Source organism: Myotis nattereri, assembly GCF_964212035.1.
Source record: "Myotis nattereri genome assembly, chromosome: 6".
Classification (NCBI taxonomy): domain Eukaryota; kingdom Metazoa; phylum Chordata; class Mammalia; order Chiroptera; family Vespertilionidae; genus Myotis; species Myotis nattereri.
In genome coordinates this window covers 83,483,897-83,503,877 of record NC_138081.1, presented here as the reverse complement: position 1 = coordinate 83,503,877, position 19,981 = coordinate 83,483,897, and the positions used below count along the sequence as shown (strand labels likewise).

The 19,981-nt window shown below is 42.5% G+C and overlaps 1 protein-coding gene across 3 annotated transcripts in view; it reads left to right on the top strand.

Moving 5' to 3' along the window:
* The window catches only part of NCOA7 (nuclear receptor coactivator 7), a 116,648-nt gene that overhangs the window by 28,829 nt on the left and 67,838 nt on the right, over positions 1-19,981 (top strand). The window lies entirely within an intron of this gene.

Sequence of the window (19,981 nt, the reverse complement as noted above, 5' to 3'; positions counted from 1 at the left end):
CCTGCCCTGCCGCCATCCGGGCCTGCCATCTGCGACCTGGGGCAGCGGGCGTCCCGTGTGCGACCTGACCCGGGGCGGCCGGGTGGTGCAGCAGCAATCAGCTGGCCCACCTGGCCCCCATCCGTGCATCTCGTGTGTGACCCGACCCAGGGAGGCCGGGCGGGGCAGTGAAGGCTTGAAGGCGGCTCCGGCCGGAGCGAAGGCCTGGGTCCCGGGTGCTGGAGGAAAACCGGTGCCGGCAGCCAGGGGAAGGGAAAGCCTATTGCACGAATCTTTTTGTGCAACAGGCCTCTAGTATAAATATACTTTCCCACAGTGCAGGATATTGGGACCTTATAAGATTAATTTCAAGTGATAAATCAATGTCAGTGATAAGCATGTCTTCATTTAACCTGAAATCCCAGGCTGATCTGGACTGTCCCAGAGACACCCAATGAGACTATCACCTAATAAAAGCACCAGATGGAACTATTGTGGTCACAGAGCGTGGGCAGCTTTTGTTTGGGAGCCGCCTGCAGGTTTCTCCTCTGTAGAACTACTTCCTAACTGTGGGGCCCTGGTTACTGTCTTCATGTCTCTAAAATAGAATAATAACAGCGCCTACCTTATCAGGTTGTTGAGAGGACTGACAATCAGAATACATAAAGTCTTTAGAATTTGCACTAATGACAAATAACCATACGGAATTTTAATGTGAGGAACACAAGAATAAATGCGAAAAAGTAAGAATAAATACATAGGCAATTTAATGTGCATTTTCAGGAGTTTATGTGTCCCTTGAAATATGTCCATAGACATGTTCTAGTCACAAGCCTGCAGGGAAAGACCCAAGACTACAGACTCCATTCACAGAAAAGATCAGAATCCGTGAAAAGTAAATGATTTAAGCTGTCCTCCTCCTGTTTGAATGTTGTTGCTGACAGTTGAGGAAGGCTCCAGCTGAATTGACTCCTGAATTTGGACTTACATTTGGCACTGTCAGCCCGAGATATTTTTGTTACATGCATTTGAAACCTTTCATTATTGTTGGTACAACGACTCTTCAGCAAGAGAAAACTGAGTTCTGAACCAGAAAATGGTTTCTGCACAAAGATCTAGAAACTACAGCTCATGGTTATAGTCCAACTGTTGGTGCTTTTAGTAGAAATCCTCCCCGTGAAAATTCATATCTGAAAATTCCCCCTCTGCCATCATAAGTCAAATGCTAATTGCATATCCTCCCACTTACCTTCCCATATTAGTCTTCCTGAGCCTCAGTTCAAATATGTCACTTCTGCATCCCAAATTCTTCTCTTAAAATTAAGGTCCTGCATTTCTACCTCTCGGTCTTTATCTCCTACTTTGATTTTCTGTAACTGTCTTATGCTTCGCCCCCCTCAGAACTTTGCTTTCATTATACAAAGAACTGCTCTTCACTGTCCTGTTCTTATAAACCATGATGTCAAACCCATCACTCTGGCAAAGCCATCTTTAATTGTGATGCTGTCTCCTTGAGGCCTTTCCTATTCCGTTTAATCCTTCATGTACCCAGTAACAACACTCGCATCTTCTCCGCATGATCTGACGGTGGTTTTTTATTATTAGCCCTTTTCATTGTTCTATTCCTCATAAGGTCTAGCTAGCTTCATGCCCTGCAATAACAGTCATTTACAATGAGTCGTAGCTACCATTGTTTGGTCACACACTATGAAGTGCAAGGTCCAGGACTCAGCCGCAGTATGCCTGATCTCACAGCCCATGTTCTTAATTATTGTGAACGTTGAGTTGAATTTTATAGAACCTTATTAGTTATTCATACAAGGATAAGTGAGACTCCCTGCTCTAAATGATGAAATGTTTTTAAGTACTAAACATGTTTTCTGATTTTCAGTGTAAAAGTATTCTAAGGAACTTCAGAACAAACTAGGGGATTGCTGCTCTTTCAAGGAAACTTTGAATGTCTCTACATACCAACAAAAATGTCATTCATCTCCTGACCTTTTTCTATATTTTTGGATTGTGGCAAGAATTCCCCTAATATTTCCTTCCTAGATTCAGAGTTGGAGGTTCTAACAGCTGAAATTTTCTTAGTTTTGACACTTCTGTCTTAAAGGTGATGACCTGGTGCTTGGGTTACTAAGGGGCACAGTGTCATGCATTTTACCCTCCTTTTTTTTTTTTTCATTTACCATTCCAAATAAAGTTTGCAAAAACAAAATGGTTAATGTCCCGTTTTTTCCTGTACTCATTTTATGGTATATGACATCGGGAAAAGTGCAACAGCCTACTTGTTTTAGCTCTTTGCTTCTCACACATCAAAATGGGAGTGAGAAGGATAACAGGCCAGGTTGAAGAAGTCTGAACAAGACACAGGGTGGTCTGTGGTTTGCAAATGTGCTTCAGTGCCAAATAAAGCCACGGATGTGTCAGTGCCATAGAGCATGAATCTGAGGGACAAGAAGTAAGATGAGTAAATTGGATTGAGGGCTCCCTGGGTCTCTTTCCAAAGCGTGACAGGATCTAACATTTGCTGAGGCAGAGCATGGTGGGGAGCAAGGAGGGCTTCCCTCAAGAATTCTGGGCAAGTGAGCTCATGTGAAGAAGAATCAAAGATGACTGTGAGGTGGGGATATCATGGACTGAAATGAGAAATACAACTCGATGGTTGTGAGCTAAGAATTGTTTAGGTATGAAGGGAGAGTATGAAGGAAATTTAAATGTAGACAAACCAGAGAACAAAAATATGGATTACATCAAAACTTTTAAATGGTACTAGTGTATTTAGGAAACAGTTAAATTAGAGGCCAATTATTCATGCTTTAAATATATATATATATATATATATATATATATATATATATTGTCTAAAGTTTTACATATGTCTTCTTTTACCCCAATTGACCCCCCCCCCAGGCATTCCCACCCCAGGCAAGCCCCCACCGCCCCAGTGTCTGTGTCCATTCTTTTCTATATTAAATAAATGAAACCTAATTGTATTTCTACATCATTCTGTGACATTTAAAAATCCAGCTTGTGTATATATTTTCAATAACACATCTGTTGTACAAGGAAGAAGAGAATAAAAATTTGTGAATCCTATTTTTGAATAGGTGGAATGATTTAAATCAAATCATTGTGTGGATGATTTGAATTAAGTCATTAATCATTCCATTTGTTTTTTTCTCTGCATGTGAGACTATGTTATTGTTGATTATGTACATGTTCTTAACACTTTACAACTAGAAGAGCTTTTGGTTTTAGAAGTTGCATAATTTAAAGCAGATGAAGTCTGATATTTCAGTTTAATTTTGTTAGCACAGCAGAAAGCTGAACAGTACTTTGGTTATTTCATTTTCAGAAGGTAATTGAAGCAGATGCTGGTGGTGAGGTCATTTGGGATGGAGCCATCTCCATTTCAGTGGCTGTATTATTATTTTTTTAAGTAGGGGTATTACCTTTTACTCTGCTAAATCAACTGCTTTTACTTGATAATGAAAGGAATTAAAAAAATTTTTAACCACAACTCAGCTTATACAATCAGAATTTTGGGGTTTCTTTTTTTCTTTTTTAATAAGCATAGATGTATTTTAAATGGAAAAATGAGTTATATGCACATACACAAATATATGCAAATATATAATACTAGAGGCCTGGTGCACGAATTCATACACAGGTGGGATCCTGTGGCCAGGTCAATTGGGCCAGGCCAGCTGGGGGGAGGGGCTGAAGGCAGTTGGCCGGCTGGCCTCACCCCCAATCAGGGATGGGGCCAGTGGGGGGAGGGGCCATGGGCAGTTGGCGGGCTGGCCCTGCCCCCAATCGGGGGGGGGGGCGGTGATCAGGCATGGGGCCAGCCAGGGGGAGGGGCCATGGGCGGTTGGTCGGCTGGCCCCGCCCCCTGGTCGAATGCCCAGTTGAACTCCCTGTCGAACTCCCAGTTGAGGGGACAATTTGCATATTAGCCTTTTATTATATAGGCTATAGGATAATTTTTCTTTTAAAAGAGTGTATGGATTTTTAAATAATAAAAATTATATATACACTCATATATCTTTTATCTTTAAGTGCAATTTGTACTTCACAATTTTTTAAAAACTTAAAATTGTAAAATAATTGACTTATGAACCTAATATACATAATGTTTACCTTTTCCTGTTTATTTTTAATGCAGAGGAAAACTTACCTCTAATTTTGAATAAATAACCACTTTGGTTTTTATATTATCTGATGCAAGTAGATACTGAGGACATCTCCAGTTTTTTGACTTAACCAGATGTAAGACTCTATTAGAGTCCCATAATGTTTATCCTTGGATTTGAAGTAATTTACTTCAAATGTGTTATGGGAATAAACGTATACATTGCTTATATCTCAGACCTATGTGCCTGTACCTGTTAAGCCCAGATGGTAGAGTAGCAACACTACAAGTGTGGGCCTTGCTCCTATGGAGATTACTTTTCACAAAGACATTAAACAAGTAAACACATAAATGCATGTGTCATTAGAAATTGCAGTGTTTGTTATGAGGAAAAATAACAGGATGTTATGAAATAATTGCAAGGATACTATCCACGTTAGACAGGAGTGATGTTCAAGGAAAAGTGACACTTAAGCTGACCTTGGGGAGGAGCAGGAGTTTGCCAGGTGACCTGTGTGTTTAAGAGAAGGGCTGGGAGAAAGGAAAGGAAGGGGCGGTTCTAAGCGGGGGAGACACTGCGACGGAAAGATTATAAAGTGGAAAAAAATGCTGGGCAGGTTCCTGGAGCTGCAAGTAGGCCAGTGTGGCTGGGACAGAGTGCTTTTAGGGAGGCTAGCGCAGAAGGGTGGAGAGGTCGGCTGGGGTAGGGTGTGCAGGGCCTTGTTGACCATTGTTTAGGAATTTGGATTAAGCAACTAGAGGGATGGAGGTCCATTAAATGAAATAGGAAGACTAGAAATTAACAGTTTTGAGAAGGAATTTCAAGAATTTCAGTTTGGATGTGTTGAATTTGAGATGCATATGAGACATCCGAGTGGATGTCTACACAGCTGGGTATGTGAATCTAGAGTGAAAACAGGGTGGTCTGGGCTGAGATAGGAATTGATAGGAATGGATGAGATCATATAGGGAAAGAGTGTTAACTGAAAAGAGACCAGGACAAAGGAACGGGAGCACAACTGGACAACTCCAACATTTAGTGTTCTAATAGGATGAAATCCAGAAGTGGTGGATTCACAGCAGCCAAGAGGAGAGAGCATTTCAAGGAGGAGAGAATGACCAGCAATTTTCATAGCAGTGAGAGGTGCAAATTAAGATGAGGACAGAAAAGGATCCATTAAGTGTGACCAGTGGACATCACTGATAATTGAATAAAAGCTGTTTCGGTGCAGGGGTAGGAGCAGCCAGTTTAATGTAAATGTGAAGTAAAGGAATGGAGACAGAGCTTTTCGCAGTTCTTCTGGGAACTTGGCTGGGAAGGGAAGCCGAAACTTAGGGCCATGGTAGGAAGGAGATGTGGAGGTCAAAGAAGGGTCGGTTTTTAAAGAGGAAGACGAAAGGGGAGGGATTAGAGCATGTTTGTTAGCTGATGCAGATGATCCATCAGAGATGGGTCCTCAGAGAGGTCAGCTTGAAGACTGACCCTTACAAAAAGTCAAGAGGACATCAACAAGGTGATAAAGCAGAAGATAGGAGATAAAACACACCAGGTTGCCTGCACTCTGTCCACCCAGGGCCTAGAACACATTATAAAATGTTACTTGTGTATATTTGTGGCACCATATTCTCTTTTTAAAAAATATATATTTGTATTGATTTCAGAGAGGAAGAAAGACGGGGAGAAGAGAGATAGAAGCATCAGCGATGAGAGAGAATCATTGATCAGCTGCCTCCTGCAGACCCCACACTGGGGATCAAGCCTACAACCCAGGCATGTGCCCTTGACTAGGAGTCGAACCGTGACCTCCTGGTTCATAGGTCAGTGCTCAGCACTGAGCCACACTGGCAGGGCTATTCTCTTTTTATGATTGCTTACTCTGCCAGGTGTTTACAAATTTGACCTCATTTAATCCTCAGAACAACCCATAAGGTAGGTGGTAGTATCTTCCTCATTTTGACAGGCAAGGAAACAGGGTTGGAGTAGTTTAGTAACTTCTCAAGTTACACAGCTGGCAAGTAATGGTGCCAGGATTTCTTCCTATTTGTGGCTAAAGCCAGAGCCTTTATTCTAAAATACCTCCATAGTACCCTCCGAAGATATCTCAAGTTAATTCGAATAAATCTGTTCCATAGTAGAAATTTTCAGTTTTACTATCTTCAATGAAAACTAGAAATTTTAAATAAAAATTTTTGTAACAATTAGTAAAAAAATTGTTATAATCCGCCCTCTGTAATATGTATCCAAAGGTAGTTGGAGAATTCCCAATTGTTTTTTACTGAGTAGAACTTTTGCATATTGTTTTAAGAAACAGATGTACAGTGCTAGGAATTAGAGTACCTTGGTATTAACTATTTTCCTTACGGATATGAACTTTTAAATTAAACTGTGACTGGATTTTTTTTTTTTTTTTTACCTCTAACTGACTTATAACATTATATTCAACACAATGATTTGATTTATGTATATATTGTGAACTGGTTAATGACTTGCTAGCTGTTTTAGCAGATTACTTGAACCCGAACGGGGTGTGGGAAACTGATTTATAGCCAGTTGGTCAGAAGAACATTAGCAACCTGGACTTGCAGTTGGCATTCTGAGTTGGAGGGAGGTCGTTTGAAACTCCTATCTGTAGCCAGTTAGCCAGAAGCACAGGGCTTGCTTTTGGCTCTGAAATGTTGTTTGGAGGAGTGGGGAGAGGGGGCAGAATTGTAGGGAAAAAACTTCAAAGAGTAGGCATGACACTAAGAGTGGACTTGGGGTTCATATATCAGCTCCATCTCTCGACTGTTTCCCCTTCATTCTCAGGCCTCATAGCTGGCTCCTGGGGTGGCTCTAGACTAGACTCTCATTGTGTGGAGACAGGAAGATTGGTGCAGCTCCAGCCTCATATTTTCCTGGGTAGGAAAGACCAACAGTGTTATCTGGTAGCTCATTCAGTCCAACTCAGAGTCGCCCTCATCGGACTACAGTGAAAACTCTGATTTGGCAAAAGGAGCTCTGAGAAGCACCCCCTGGCCAGTGGTCAGCTGCACTTACCGGATATGGTTGACCAGGACTGGCAAGGTTTCCCTGCTCTGGCTCTGGAGTGGGTTCCCTGGTCAGCTTCATGGCAGCCACCACTGCTGCTCAGAGTGCCTCGCTCTCGTCCATTGTCCTGGCAACACCGAGGAGGAGCCCTTCTGGGTGCTGACTTCTCTAGCAGCCCATTTTCTGACGGCATAGATTTGGGGACCTAGTGATGATGTTTGGAGTTGAGCGATTAAAAGTATATTTTATTTGACAAATCAGAGGGCCCTCTAGCAATACAGTCCCGTTTTAAAATGTTGCAGACTGTCATTCTGTTTTCATTGGCCAAACACCACAGGCTAGTAGCAAGAACATAGATTTGACTGAGTCATGGTCTTTGGATGGAGATAGAATTTGGTTTGGAAATTTTGGTCTCTCAGCAGTGAGCTGGTGCTCAGCCCATCCCCTGGCCTTGAGAGTAGTACTGCCCTCTGGCTCTCTCGATCAGGGCAGTAAAAACTAGTGCAGTGAGTTGGGGAGACACTATTTAATTGCTTCTTAGGAGCCCTGGACTGTATTGGCATCAATCAGTGGTGCCATTTTTCTATGAGTCTGGCAGGAGGAATAACTAGAGGTATTTGGGGAGGGAGGGGCCTGAGGAAGGTCAGGTCCTCACGTAAGTTAAAGGGCCTGGGTTAGATTTAGATTTCACTAGAGGAATGATTTGGGCCCAAATAATGTGATCATGACTCAGTTTTTCTGTATCTAAGCTCTTTCATTCTTTTGGATTCCTTGTTAGATACTGCCAACTCAGGAACCCCTTGCACAACAGCAGGGAAGGCGAGTGTGTTCACAAGCCAGTAGTTGATACAGTCCTGAGATTCACCCTGATTGGACCAGCTTAGAACATGTGCCGGTTTTTGGCATAATCACTGCAGCTGGGCAGCAGTCCAGAGGGTCTCAGTGCTCTGATTGGACAGTCCTGGGTCAGGTATTTCATTCCTAGAGGTGAGGTGGAGTCCTACCCAGATGTGCTATTAAAAGTTGGAGTGAAGGGTCCTGGGTGTCAGAACAAGGAGTAAAAGATTGTAGGGAGGCCAACCAAAGCCTATTCCAGTTCTCTGGAGTGTGTCAGACATTGAACTAGGCACTGGAGTTAGCATGTTAAAAAGAAGAATGATGAATGTTGAGTTGCAGTGAGTTTTTAGAAAGATCAGCAAATACAGTAGTTATTTCCACCATTGGATGATTCCATGAGATGACTTTTAAGGAGCTTTCCTACCTGGGATTTTATGATGTACTAGTGGCCCGGTGCACAAAATTCCTTCAGGGAGGGGTTCCCTCAGCCCAGCCTGCACCCTCTCCAATAGGGGACCCTTTGGGGATGTCCGGCTTGCAATCTGGGACTGCTGGCTCCTAACCGCTCACCTGCCTGCCTGCCTGATCACCCCTAACTGCCTCTGCCTGCCTGCCTGATTGCCCCTAACCCCTCTGCCTGCCTGCCTGATCACCCCTAACCTCTCTGCCTGCTTGCCTGATCGCCCCTAACTGCCTCTGCCTGCCTGATCACTCCTAACTGCCCTCGCCTGCCAGCCTGATCTTACCACCAACTGCCCTCCCTTGCCAGCATGGTTGCCCCCAACTGCTCTCCCCTGCAGGCCTGGTCGCCCCTAACTGCCTCTGCCTGCTTGATTGCTCCTATTTGCCCTCCCCTGCCTGCCTGATCCCACCCCCAACTGCCCTCCCCTACTGGCCTTATCTCACTCCCAACTGCTTTCCCCTGGTGGCCTGATTGCACCTAACCACCTCTGCTTAGGCCCCTGCCACTGTGGCTTTGTCTGGAAGGATGTCCAGAAGGATGTCCGGAAGATGTCTAGTCTAATAAGCATTTTACCCTTTTATTAGTATAGATGCTTCTTGGAAAACAAAATAGAAAAGATAATTTTTATTAGCTTAGGTAATTATTGTATTATCTTAAATTATTTTACCATTTTAGAATTTTTGATACTGTAACAGCTTTATGTAGAATTCTGAAAACTCAATTCAGTGCTCTTTTTAACATTACATGTCCCCTAAAACAATATCTGAAAATAGAAAAATTAATATGTTGATGAAGAGCACCTTATTTTTTGTGTGTATAGTAGTGTTACTAAGGATATAATAGTTAATAAATGCTGAATTTTAGATTTTACCTCTGCAAATTGTAATGTATATGTGGGTTCAGTATTGACTGGAGCTTCTTTGTCCTAACCCATAAAACAGCAATGAGACTTTTTAAATTTGACTTTCATTTGAACTGTAGCTATTATACTCTCTGCAGAGAGTCTCAGTAATAGTTAAAAAACATATTTATTTTCCCCCGTCTTATGAAATATTATAATCATTACTTTTTTTTCTTCAGAAGCCTTCTTTAATCTCAGCCAAAATAAAGTCCAGCTGAGTTTTCCTGTGGATTAAAGTGGGGACATGGAAATCCACAGGAAATTTGGAAGTCTATTATTCCAGTATTGTGAAGATTTGAAAGAGTCTCATAATGTGTATTAAAATTGAAAAGAATTTCTGAGACCAGAACATTTAAAACTATATAAACAAATATTTATGAGAAATTACCTTGCCTTTTGTCAACAACTAGTAAAACATCAGAAAGAAAGTACAGTAGGGTCCAAGTGAAAGTTTCTTGGTAAAGAGTGTTATTGGAGCCGAACCGGTTTGGCTCAGCGGATAGAGCGTCAGCCTGCGGACTCAAGGGTCCCAGGTCCGATTCCGGTCAAGGGCATGTACCTTGATTGTGGGCACATCCCCAGTGGGGGGTGTGCAGGAGGCAGCTGATCGATCTCTCTCATTGATGTTTCTAACTCTCTGTCCCTCTCCCTTCTTCTCTGTAAAAAATTAATAAAATATATTAAAAAAAAAAAAGAGTGCTATTGGAGAGGGTGGTCCAATCACTCCGTTTATGGCATATAATGTACTTTGTTAAACCTCAGTGTGCCAAGTGAGGTATTAGATAGGAAGAAGAGTTAATGGACCCAAAGTCCGGTGGGTTATTTTTTCTGGGGGACATGAGCAGGTGTTCGAGTGGTAGGGGAATTGTTAGGTCTTCTTTGTTCACCTAAAAAACCTTATATTATTATTTATATTAGTATATTGGTGTTGGGTGGAGTTTGATTTCTACTATTGTAAGGGTGTAGAACAACTTTACTTGCGATATTGGTCCCTTTGAGCCTCTGTGACATGGTCAGATTCAAGGGTTTTATTAATTTGCAAAATTTGACATAGATAACTCAACTTAAAATTAGCCTGCTTTATTATTCCAGGATCGAAGTTTATTTGATTCTTGTTTATATGTTCATTCATTCATTCATTCATTCACACCCTACCTTATTCCACAACATTGGAGGCATCATATAAAAACTACACATATGGCCGAAACCGCTTTGGCTCAGTGGATAGAGCGTCGGCCTGCGGACTGAAAGGTCCCAGGTTCGATTCCGGTCAAGGGCATGTACCTGGGTTGCAGGCACATCCCCAGTAGGAGATGTGCAGGAGGCAGCTGATCGGTGTATCTCTCACATTGATGTTTCTAACTCTCTATCTCTCTCCCTTCCTCTCTGTAAAAAAATCAATAAAATATATTTTTAAAAAAAACAAAAACTACACATATGGCCCAGCTGGTGTGGCTCCGTGGTTGAGTGTCAACCCATGAACTGAGTTCGATTCCTAGTCAGGGCACATGCCCAGGTTGGAGACTCAATCCCTAGTGGAGGTCATGCAGGAGGCAGCCGATCGAAATTTCTATCCCTCTCCCTTCCTCTCTCTAATATCAATAAAAACACATTTTAAAAAAACTACACATATTCACCCATGTGTACCCAGCCTTGTTTTGGTCCAGTCCCAGCATTGAGTCACATTCAAAAATAAGTATGACAGAAAATAATTGAAAATAATTCAAATATTAGCTTCACAAATATCCAAGAGGAGGGCAAATATATTATATACATATAGAACTTAAAAAAAAATCCTCTTTTCCCATCTCTCTACTGTTTACGTGCTGTCAGCTATTTGCCCAAACTCGGTCTTCTTCTTCTTGAAACTTATACACAAGCTGTTCCCAAATCTAGGCAGCCCTTTCCTTTCCCCTTCTCTCCCCCATCTTTTTTAGGTATTTTTCCTTCTATTTCCTCCTCACTATATGTCCTTTCCCATTTCCCTCCTAATTCGTTTCTCACATTTGTGTTAATAAGCCCAGAAGAGGGGAAAAGGAAAAGAGCTGAGACTCAAACCCAGAGTTTCCCTTAGGAGGTCACACAGGAACAAGACTGCAATTATCCGTTGATAAAAATACTCTCTCTTTGTTGCCCTTATAAAAAAATTATACAATGCTAATTAAAAATTGGAAGTCCAGGCCGGGGAATATGTAAATTGGGATGAAAAGTAGGGCACCAAGCTGCATGCTGTTGGTTAGGTAGTTGACTCAGAACTACTTCGTGGTCAGTGATAAATTAAAAGGACTCCTTCCCATGGTTCTCCCCATTCATAAGTACAGCACATAACAGTTCCCCAGGTGACAAAGCCTTTCCTGGCCCTTACCTCTAAAATTATCACGTCCTTTGTAAAAGAGCACTAAAAAATGGAGTGGTAGCGAATTGAACAACATCAATGAGAGCAATTTACTGCCTTGACACGAGAGGACATGGTGCCAATGTAATACTCAGTAGAAGACATTTGGCCATGGGCCAGCACATTGTGGTCCAAGACTGCAGCTTTCTGATGATCTGAACTGACCCAAGAATGAAACTTTATGCTTCTGGAGCAAAAACTGCAAACAGTGACGTTCAGGGACCAAAGCAGTGATGTGAAAGGATGACTAAGGTGTGATGCCAGCCTCTGGCGCCGGGGCAGTGTAGGGAAAGACAAGGGGGGACTGGACCACCTTGTGGGAGGAGGGCAGCTGCTTTTGCTCATCTCCATCCTGCTCGGCCCTGGGCAGTTCTAGAGCATGCTGTTCTGTCTTCTGATTCTTCAAGGTGAGCTTGAAGTCTAGTTTTATGTGAAATGTCCCCACTTCAATGTTCATCATTCAGTCATTTGGATTTTTAAGAAGTGCTTGTGGGCCAAGCAGAACATACCAGCGGGCATTCAGTCAACCATCTCCGATCAGAGAAGAGGTTAGCTTGCGTGTGTTTTTGTAAAAGTATCAGCCTCACTTCCATCTTCTCTCCTGTACTCAAGATTGGTCCTCTGGCAAAGTCTAGAATCTGGTATTCTCTGATTCTCCACAACCAGCGGGGTGTCCAACCACTCAATTCAATTCGGACACCAACTGGTTCAGACTCCACAGGTTTAAAGGCTCAGTCCCTCAAGACTGCCCTCACTTTCAGACGCCAGTCATAATTTCCAGGTCCCCCGTTAACCCATTTTTCTGTCTGATTTGGCTACAAATTTGGAAGCTCCCATGGTTCCCTCCTCAGGTTGAAATTCACTGGAACGACTCACAGGACTCAGGAAAACACTACTTCGGTGTACCCGTGTTTTGTGACGATTATAACTGAGGACAGCCCGATGAAGGAGATGCGTAGGACAAAGTGTGGGGTGGGAGTGTACGGAGCTTCCATGCTCTCTCTGGGCACTTCACCGCCTGTACCTCAATGTGTTCACCGACCCAGAAGCTCCCCACACCTTGTCATGTAAGGGTTTTTATGAAGGTTTTGTTATATAGGCATGATGAATTCATTGGCCATTTGTGATTGAACTAAATCTCCAGCCTCTTTCCCTACCTCTTTCAAGAAAGTTCTAAACTTATAATCAAGACTTGACCCCAACAAATTTAATTTTAAAAATTGACCATTGTCACCCCTATAAATTTAATTAAAAAAAAAAAAAAAGACGAGTCCTAGCCGGCTTGGTTCAGTGGATAGAGGTTCAGTGGATAGAGGGTCCACCTGCAGATTGAAGGGTCCTGGGTTCGATTCCGGTCAAGGACATGTACTTCAGTTGCAAGCTCCGGCCGGCCTTTGTCGGAGGTGTGCGGGAGGCAACCAATCAGATGTGTGTCTCTCACCTCTGGGTTTCTCTCTGTCTCTCATTCTCCCTTCCACTCTCTCTAAAATTCAATGGGGAAAAAAACGTCCTTGGGAGAGGATTTAAAAAACAACAACAAAAAACTTGGTGTTTCTGGTAATCAGCCCCTTTCCTGAAGTTATCTGTCTCCCTCCGCACCCAAACGTACTAGGAGTCACCTTATTAGCATAGAAAAGACATTCTTATCATTTCGGAGATGACAAGTGTTCCAGGAACTCTGTGCAGGAACCAGGGAGGGACAAAGATAAAATTTGTACTTTTTATTATACCACAGGTGTTCTTTTTGGTTGGTGAGGAGCAAACTGATATACTTGAGCACTGATCACTGATGAGGCTTTTTGTAGAGCCCGACCAGGACTGCCATGTGGTTGGGTGGTCATCACCCTAGAGATGGGCCCTCAGGTATATGAAAGCAGGGCCAGGGTTTTTTCTTCAAAAATCTAGTTTGGTGCACCCTTACACATGGGTGAATCCCCCAGAATTCTACACTAATTTAAAAGGGAACATTTTCAAGGTAGATGTCACCAGTCTCCCACCCCCTGAATCCTGTTTGTGAGCAATGTCACTTCCCAAGGATACAGCCAGGATAGATCACCTGGAAAAATACCTCTAAGAAATTGAATGGACATATTGGATGTAAACCAACTAAATTGTGGGCATCTGCCAAAATAATTTTTAAAATTTTATACCAGATGTTAGATTCTTCTTTCCGAAAGTGTCCACAATGACAGGACACGTTATGAAGCCACTTCTAACTTATGACATTGAGATAACATGATCATAAAAGAATGTATACATGTATGTCAAATTGTTCAGAAGCAGTTAAAAATTATTAGACTATATTTTAAAAGTGGGAAGGAGGGAGATAAGTTGAGTTAGAACATATTCTAATTTTATGCCAGTCATCATTGTTTTCTGTCAAGAAGCCGTTTATGCTGGTCGAACCATGTTCTGTTTCACTACACTTTCAGGAGAGCATTCATTTATATACTAAACTGATTATTTTCAGGATTGTAATTTTTTTTATCCACATTTTTCTCCATTCTTCTATAGGTTAAGCAGTTAACAAGGAATTAGGTAAAAATCTGAGAATAGAATCCCTAACACTGTATTTATGCTGGAAAATTTTTAAGGTAGCTATGTGTTAGTTTGCTGAAATGGCTTCAAGAAACCAAAATCTTTCTGTTTCTCCAGAAGCATTGTGTCCCTGAAGTATATTTCTGTGGTGCTGTGATATTAATGTCATTTTGAAATAATCCCAATGCTGTTTTCTCTGAAGATCACTGGGGAGTCTGAGCATATCCTTCCTTTTGAGTAAAACATATATATTTTTTAAATTAACTGACAAAACGATTTCTAGGCCCCATTAATTATCTCTAATAAAAGAAAAAAATATTTGGAAGATTTCCTTGGCTTCATAAATGATCACGGACAGTGAATGACAGATTTAAGGGAAGAGTGAAGTAATCAGATATAAAAACGATATATAACCTTTTAGAAATCCTGTTAAAAATTCTTACACTATCCCTACTCCCAAGAGGCTGTTTTGGAGTCACCCAACATAAAATGAAAGCTCAGTATCTATAATATTATCATTGCACCTTGAGATTTTAGGAGAGTCCTGAATCAACGTTTTTGGGCTTTTCCTTAGAATTATGTGCTAACTCCAGTCACTGCGAGCAGTGAACTTCTTAAAGTAACAGAATGCGTTATGTAGGCGTAGTAATGATTTGGACATGGAGGACTAAGGTCCTACAGTGATAGGATGCTCAGTTTACAATTATTCATAACACAAAAGCTAATTTACTCCCTGTGGTAGACGGAATAATGGCCCTCAGAGATATCCAGGCCCGAATTCCTGGGCCTGTGAATGCTTCCTTATATGGCAAAAGAGAACTTGAGCATATGGTTAAGTTAAGGATCTTAAAATGAGATTATCTGAGATCTTCCACGTGGGCCTCTGAATGCAATGTCAGAGGCCGTTTAAGGAGGCAGAGGGAGATGTGAGGACAGAGAAGACGGCGTGACCGTGAAGACAGATACTATGTTGCTGACTCTCAAGGTGGAGGAAGGGACCGCAAGGAATGCAGTTCTGGAAGCTGGGAAAGGCAAGAAAAGAGCCTTTTCTGTGGGTGGTGTGCACTTGCAACTGATTTCAGACGACTGACCTCCAGGCTAAGGCAATCAATGTGTGTTGTTTTGTGTTGTTTTAAGCGTTTTGTTTAACTGTATTAAGTTAAATAAACCACATACAGAACATAATAACGTTGTAAAGCGAAGGAGAGTTTAAAAGCTCCCAAATACGTCTTCACTTCTTAACATTACTATTGGCAGATTTTTAACGAGCTTCTGTGTGGCTAGCTTATCAGTTTGTTCCTGGTGGATAAAATTCCTACTATGTAAATGCCATATTTCCGGGACTTCGCTCCTTCCTCTTAGGACAACACAATTCTGTTCTCACCGGGAGCAGGTTCCCCTTTCTGGTTCCCTCCCTCAGTTTCCAGGGGAGGTATGTGTGACCCTTGTCTGTGCCCCAGACTTCTCTCTAGTTTTTTCAGGCTGAGACTCAGCCTCCTGGTTTTCAGAAAAGGGAACCAGATTCCCTCCCACACAGGCAGCCTGTGTGCGCAACAGAAGCCTGTCTGGTTTCATAAACACAAGGCAAACGTTCTCTGCACTCTGCGTCCATTTTGTGACAGTGCCATTGTCATCCCGGTACGGGGCGGGGGGGTGGGGGGGGGTGTAAGGTTCTCTGAAATGTTCTTCATGAGCCCACCCAAGGCTCCTCTGAAAGGGTGGCAGTTTGCACCCATTCCTGGCACCTGCCCTTTGATGAACAAAGTACCTATGATTGCCGACCCCATCGCTGTCTTAATAGCACAAAGAACTCCTTAAAAAGGGAAATTTGAGGCCCTGACTGGGTGGCTCCGTGGTTGGAGCATCGTCCCATGCACTGGAGGGTTGTGGGTTCTATTCCAGGTTGGGGCACATTCCTGGGTTGTGGTTAGATCCAGGCAGGTGCTGGGGGTGGGGGCTGGGCAGCCGACCAATGGGGCAGCCTATTGATGTTCCTCTGTCTTCCTCTCTCTCCAAAAATCATTAATCTCTCTCTCTCTCTCTCTCTCTCTCTCTCTCTCTCATACACACACACACACACACACACACACATTCAAGCATGTCCTGGAGTGAGGATTTTTAAAAAGGGAATTTTTGTGATTTGTCCCTGATCATATTGTGTTGAGGGGTCTCTGTGAGAAGGCATTGTTTCCGGAGGTCAGGGAAGTTCCGTTGCATGTATCTTTGTTCACCTGGATGGATATATCACTATTTTTTGAACCTGACGCCAAAGGATCTCTTATTCTGACTGCATTGGTCCTTTGGAACCAGGGTGTTTCCGGTTGAACTGATGAATTCTCTTGGGGGTGGGGGATCTTATCAAAATCAGACAAAGTGGAAAAAAGAATGCACCAAGGGTGGCCCTACTATCAGGAGCAGCTGAAGATTTTTTCAGTGATTTCTCCTAAACTGTTTGGTTTTATTTGGTCATACTTTCAAGAGAGAATTTTCAACAGTGATTTACTTTTAAAAATGATTTTTCCACCTCTGGCTTTAAGGGTGATTTTGTTTGGCATATATCACACTTGGGGATTTGCACTAGAGACTGCAAGTTGACCTTCTACTTGTGAAATCACAAGATGAAGTGGAATACTAGAAGTAATGTTCTCTTATAATAAATGGCTTTGGCCTGGCCAGTGTTGCTCAGTGGTTGAGCATTGACCTATGAGCCAGAAGGTCACAGGTTCGATTCCTGGTTGGGGCATATGCCTGGGACGCAGGAGACAGCTGGTCAATGACCCTCTCTCATCATTGATGTTCCTATCTCTCCCTCTCCCTTCCTCTCTGAAAGCAATAAAAAATATGTATTTAAAAAATAATAAAAAATGGCTTTGTACTGGTGACTAAATTCCTAGCAGAGTTAAATGAATTATTTACATACACTGAGAAAAATAATGTGAACACACAATTTTAACATCGAGAATTTATCAAATGCCTTCTTTGTTGTGTTCTTACTGCTTTATATGCTACTTCATTTACTTAGATGCTGAGAAATTCCCAAGTAATGACAGCAGCTGCAGGACAAGAGTCGTAACTTCTGGTTATTGGGCTGAGCTCTTACGAGAACCAGGCACAGATTGTTGTTGGTAGTAAAAGCCAGCTTTCTGTGTGCTATTTAGGCATCACAAACCATTACTTTCCTTTCAAAGATAGGAACCTGAGGCTTAGGTTTAGTAACTTGCCCAAGGATGCATACCTACAAAGGAAAAGTGAGGTCCCTGGCTCTGGCTGCACCTCATTTCCGTCAACCCCCAAATGGCAAGAGTCACTTTTAGGCAACCAGGAAAAAACAGCCTGCACCCTGAAGGTCAGAACAGTCCATGACAAGGTTGTAGCGGAACAGGCATGAACAAGATCCTAGTAAAGGTCTCCTGAGGGAGACAGACCAGCGCCATCCGATAAGGAAGGAAGCGGGGCTGCAGTTCAGGAAATCGCTGTGATAGCTGGACTGGGGAGAATAAGTACAGAGATTTACAGACATGTTGCCATAGCTGCAGATGTTTAACTTTTACATATGTATTGATGTTATGATTGCAAAAGGAATATATGCTTGCTGTGCAAAATATTCAACAATAACAAATTATATAAATTTAAATAAAATTGCCCCCTTCCCTCTCCTTCCCTATTAACCATTCAGCCATTTTTCCATAGCTATACAGGAGTGGCCCAAAGTAGGTTTTATTTCCCTCCATTCATTAATATACTCTCCAGAGTTAGAACAAATCTCTCCTCTTCACCTGTAACAATAAAATGAGACACCGTAGTGGTTGGTATGCTTAAGGAAATTAAAAAACAAAAAACTGAGCCTGGCTGGTGTGGCTCAGTGGTTGAGCATTGACCTATGAACCAAGCTGTCACAGGTTCGATTCCCAGTCTGGGCACATGCCCAGGTTGAGGGCTCGATCCCCACAGGAGGCAGCTGATCAATGTTACTCTGTCATATCCCTCTCTCTCCAAAAAAATCAATAAAAACTCAAAAAACTGAAACCAACAAAATACTATATTGCCCTCAGGGTGGGTCATTTTTGACATTTTCTACTTTTATTCATCGGCCATTAGCTCCAAATCAAAGAACAATGCTTTTTATTTTTTTACTAGAGGCCTGGTGCCTGACATTTGTGCACCGGGGTGGGGGAGGGGTCCCTCAGCCCGGCCTGCATCCTCTTGCAGTTTGGGACCCCTCGGGGGATGTCCGCCTGCCAGCTTAGGACCACTCCCCACGCCCTAAGCTGGCAGTCGGACATCCTCCGAGGGGTCCTTAGCGCTGCCGCAGAGGCAGGAGAGGCTCCCGCTGCGCTCTCCAGCCATGAGCCTGGCTTCTGGCTTTCTGGCTAAGTGGCACACCCCCTGTGCAAGTGCACTGACCACCAGGGGGCAGCTCCTGCATTGAGCGTCTGCCCCTGGTGGTCAGTGCATGTCATAGTGACCGGTCATTCCACTGTTTGGTCAATTTGCATATTTGCCTTTTATTATATAGGATTTTTTATTTTGCTTCCTCCACCCCTCACCCCCTTTAACATTCTTTGTATATGAATGATGTTCTGCCTCTGCCTCTGCTTCTGCAGGCCTGGGAACTCTGAGGTGTAAGGAAAATGGAATCGGATGTGAGGGAGCACAGGAAAGTGCGGACTCTTGGGAAGGTTTAGTTTTGATATAAACATATATGTATTTCTTTTTTACCTCAAAACAGCAGCTTCAGCACATCTCCTAATCTCAACCATGTGTGAGCTGTTAGGACCTTGAAAATCATGCCAGCCTTTTGCTTTTATTCACCTTAGAAGTGCTGGGGACTTTATCGCATTTGCAGAGGTCACGGCTGATACACAGAGAGCCACACCCAGAAGCTAAATCTTTCCTTCCTGTGAGTGTATTCCTCATTGAAGCCCTCTAGATTGCCAGGCCGTTCTCCTCTAAGTAGTACGTAGAATTGCAAAAGTCCAGTGGCTTTAATTTTAAAGTCAAGTTGTACATATATATGCCATAGGACACTTTTAGGAGGGGTCGTGGGAAGTGTTGTGACCATTGGCTTGAACTTTGCGTTGTGAATTCCTGCTCTGCAACTTAATGATGCCCTGTGATTTTAAGAAATGGCCCTGATTTTTCACATCCTTCCCTTTCTTATCGGTCACATGGAGATAAGATTGCCTACCTTGCTGGGCTCTTTGAGTATAGAATAATATTTGTAAAGTCTGTAACACAGCAGCTCATTCCTTAGCCAACTTGATGGTTGCTGTTAGAAGATGCTTTTTAAAACTTTTCATGATAACCTTTTTTAAAAAGTAAAACTCAATTTTTAGAAATTGACAATGTGTTAAATTATTCTTATGGTAAGAAGGTGACTTCAGAGACTAAATACTTAAAAAAAAATTTCTTTTGACTTTTATACACTAGAGAGAACACAATTAGTAGTAATATTCCTTACTGTGATGGTAGAGTGTTTTGCACGTGTGTTATCTAATTCAGTGCCCACCAGGACATAAGTCTGTTGAGCTCTTGAATTGTGTGGCTCTTGCAACCGAAGAACTGAGTTTTAAGTCTCTATTAAATTTTAATTAAATTTAACAACCACAGGTGGCTGCCTGGTGGCTACGGTATTGGACAGTGCCATGCTAGGTATTTATGTCTATTGCACTTTTTACAGAAACACGTGGACCTCAAATTGT